The sequence below is a fragment of the Primulina huaijiensis genome, chromosome 12 (assembly GCF_012295235.1).
Source record: "Primulina huaijiensis isolate GDHJ02 chromosome 12, ASM1229523v2, whole genome shotgun sequence".
Lineage (NCBI taxonomy): Eukaryota > Viridiplantae > Streptophyta > Magnoliopsida > Lamiales > Gesneriaceae > Primulina > Primulina huaijiensis.
The window spans coordinates 14,432,977-14,437,252 of NC_133317.1; the positions used below are offsets into that span (position 1 = coordinate 14,432,977).

The window sequence follows — 4,276 nt, forward strand, 5'->3', positions numbered from 1 at the left end:
TTGCAGACAACCTACACTTGGGTGAATTATAATTTAAGTAGTAGCAAGTTTTTGGCGCCGTTGCCGGGGAGGTATAAATTAAGTTTATATTTGTTAATTATGTTTTATTTATAAGTATTGTGTTGTTTTTTTTATGAGTATTTGGAGTCGAAAAAAAGTGGTAGACTTATTCGAGTATCTGAAAATAATTTAAACATGGATGATAATTCAAATAATCAAGATAATGATAACAATAATAACAATAATAATAATAATCAACAAGAACATGATCAATTAAGAACACTTAGGCACCATATGAACCCTATTAGAACTAGTGCCCCATCTTGTTTAGTTTTTCCTCCTGATGCATCTAATTTCAACTTTAAACCTCAAATTATTCAACTTTTACCAAATTTTCATGGCTTAGATTCTGAAAATCCATATTTACATCTAAGAGAATTTGAGGAAGTTTGTAACACTTATAATGATCAAAATTGTAGCATGGATATAGTTCGATTAAAGCTTTTCCCTTTTTCTTTAAAAGATAAAGCTAAAACATGGCTACAAAATTTGAGATCAAGTTCAATAAGATCATGGGAAGAAATGCAACAACAATTTCTCAAAAAGTTTTTTCCTTCCCATAGAACAAACTCTTTTAAAAGACAAATTACTACTTTTTCTCAAAAACAAGGAGAAACATTTTATCAATGTTGGGATAGATATAAAGAATTACTTAATACATGCCCACATCATGGTTTTGAAACATGGAGAATAGTTTCTCACTTTTATGAAGGTCTAATACCTAAAGATAGGCAAATGATAGAATTCATGTGTAATGGAACTTTTGAAGATAAAAACCCAAATGAAGCTATGGAGTATTTGGATTCATTAGCAGAAAATGCTCAAAATTGGGATAATATAGGCACAATAGAACCACCAACAACTAAAATCAATAATTCAACAAATGGGGGTGGTATCTATAATCTTAAAGATGATATAGATATTCAAGCTAAACTTGCATCTTTAGCAAGAAAAATTGAGTCATTAGAAATGAAAAAGAGTGGTCAATTAAAAAGTATTCAAGAAATTGTTTGTCATATATGTGATACACATGATCATGCTACAAAAGATTGTCCAACATTACCTTCATTTAAAGAATGTCTCCATGAACAAGCAAATTATGTTAACAATTATAAAAAACCAATACTAGATCCTTTTTCAACATCATATAATCCTGGATGGAAAAATCATCCTAATTTTAGTTGGAGGAATGATAATAATGCACAACCCTCACAACAATATTTTCAAAATAACCAAAATCATCAAGGTTATATTCCTTATGTTACACCTCCAAGAAAAAACTTTGAAGATGTAATTCATGCATTTATCCAAAAGCAAGAATCTATCAATATTCAAAACAGTCAATCTATGACTGATTTGAAAGAAACTCTTGCAAAATTTGCATCTGCACTTAATATTCATGAAAAAGGAAAATTTCCATCTCAACCTCAACCTAATCCTAAAAATCAAAATCAAGAATTAAAAAATGAAAAAATTGATCAAATAAAATCTGTTATTACCCTTAGAAGTGGTAAAATAGTTAATGATCCATATAGTAATGAAAACAAGGATCATTTAAAATCAAAGAGTAAGGATGATAATCCTGATACTTTTGAGAATGATGATACCTTAAATTCTAAAAATAATATGTTGAATGATAAATCATCTGAAATAGTAAATGAATCAAATAAACCTCCACCATTTCCTCATGCATTAACAAATCATAAAAAACAAAAAAATGATTCTGATATCTATGAAGTTTTTAAACAAGTAAAGATAAATATTCCATTATTAGATGCTATTAAACAAGTACCTTCATATGCAAAATTTTTAAAAGACTTATGTACTGTGAAGAGAAAATTGCATGTGAAGAAGAAAGCATTCTTGGCTGAACAAGTAAGTTCTATTCTTCAAAATAATTCTAGTTTAAAATATAAAGATCCTGGTTGTCCAACAATTTCATGTATTATTGGAGAAAATAAAATTAAAAAAGCTTTGTTAGATTTGGGAGCAAGTGTGAATTTACTTCCTTATTCAGTTTATGAAAAACTTAATTTAGGAGAATTAAAACCCACTTCTGTTACTCTCTTACTGGCGGATAGGTCAATCAAAATACCTAGAGGTATTGTAGAAGATGTGTTGGTTCAAGTTGATAAATTCATATATCCTGTAGATTTTATTGTTTTGGATACACAACCAATAGAAGTACATAATGAAATTCCAGTAATATTGGGACGACCATTTCTAGCAACTTCAAATGCTTTAATTAATTGTCGAAATGGAATAATGAAATTGTCTTTTGGAAATATGACTCTAGAACTTAATGTGTTCAATTTATGTAAACAACCAAGTATTAATGAAAATGAATATGATAATGAAATTGAAACAATTGTGGAAGAAAATATACAAGAAGAAAACTTAAATCAACAATCTGAGATTTTTTCAATAGAAAGTTTTGAGTCTGAAAATAATTTTAAAGAAGATGATAATACAAAACTTGAATTAAAAGTTTTATCATTCGAATTGAAATATGTATTTCTTGGTGAAAATAAAACATTTCCTTTTGTAATTTCATCCACTCTTCTACCAAATCAAGAAGAAGATTTAATTAAATTACTTAAAAAATATAAAAATGCAATTGGATGGACTTTGAAAGATATAAAAGGTATAAATCTTTTAATTTGCACACATAAAATTCATTTGGAAGAAAATGCTAAAACATATCAACAACACCAACAAAGAAGGTTAAAACCACATATGAAAAAAGTTGTTAAGAATGAAGTATTAAAATTATTAGACGCTGGAATTATCTATCCAATCTCAAATAGTAAATAGATAAGTCCAACACAAGTAGTACCTAAAAAGTCAGGCATCATTGTTATAAAAAATGAAAAGGGAGAGTTATTACAAGCTAGGATTCCATCTAGTTGGCGTATGTGTATTGATTATAGAAAATTAAATGATGCAACTAGAAAAGATCATTTTTCACTACCATTTTTAGATCAAATTATTGAAATAGTAGCAGGAAATTCTTATTACTATTTTCTTGATGGGTATTCGGGGTATTATCAAATACCTATATCATTAGAAGATCAAGAAAAAACTACTTTCACTTGTTTTTTCGGAACTTTTGCATTTAAAAGAATGCCATTTGGTTTATATAATGCTCCGGCTACTTTTCAAAGATGCATGTTAAGTATTTTCAGTGATATGATTGAAGAATTTGTAGAAGTATTTATGGATGATATAACTGTTTTTTGAAACTCATTTGAAAATTGTCTTAAAAACCTAGAAGAAGTATTAAACGATGTGAAGAAAAAAATCTTATTTTAAATTGGGAAAAATGTCATTATATGATTAAATATGGGATTGTGTTAGGTCATGTGATATCTGAAAAAAGAATTGAAGTTGATAAAGCAAAAGTTGATCTTATTTCTATTTTAATATCACCAAAAATGGTCAAAGAAGTTCGATCATTCTTGGGTCATGCAGGTTTTTATAGAAGGTTTATAAAAAATTTCAACATAATATCTAAACCAATTTCGAATCTTTTAACAAAAGATACACAATTTGAATGGACTCAGAAATGTGAAAATGCTTTTAAAAAAATAATTAATCTTTTAATTACATCACCTATTTTACAACCTCCAGATTGGTCTTTACCATTTGAATTAATGTGTGATGCAAGTGATTATGCTATAGGAGCTGTGTTAGGACAAAGAAAAGAAGGAAAATCATATGCAGTCTATTATGCTAGTAGAACCTTAAATAGTGCCCAAATAAATTATTCAACTACTGAAAAAGAATTACTTTCAGTAGTATTTGCATTAGATAAGTTTCGATCTTATTTAATTGGTTCTACTACTATTGTGTACACTGATCATTCTGCCGTAAAATATTTATCAAATAAACAAGATGCTAAGCCAAGATTAATACGGTGGATTTTATTGTTACAAGAATTTGATATTATAATTAAAGATAAAAAAGGAAAAGAAAATGTCGTAGCCGATCATTTATCTAGAATAATGACTGAATCATCTCATAATGAAATACCAATAAATGAAAATTTTCCAGATGATCAGTTGTTTTATGCTACTATTATGCCCTGGTTTGCTAACATTGTAAATTTTATTGTGAAAAATAAAATGTCTTCTCATTGGAATTCACAGGATAAGAATAAATTCTTGATAGAAGTTAAAAAATTTTATTGGGATGATCCTTACTTGTTTAAGTATTG

The 4,276-nt window shown here is 27.7% G+C and overlaps 1 non-coding gene across 1 annotated transcript; it reads right to left on the bottom strand.

Annotated features, from left to right (window-relative positions):
- Positions 1-626: 626 nt before the first annotated feature.
- Positions 627-737, bottom strand: LOC140990789 (small nucleolar RNA R71). The gene has a single exon (XR_012177714.1). It is a non-coding gene; the product is annotated as a small nucleolar RNA R71 (small nucleolar RNA).
- Positions 738-4,276: the final 3,539 nt, after the last annotated feature.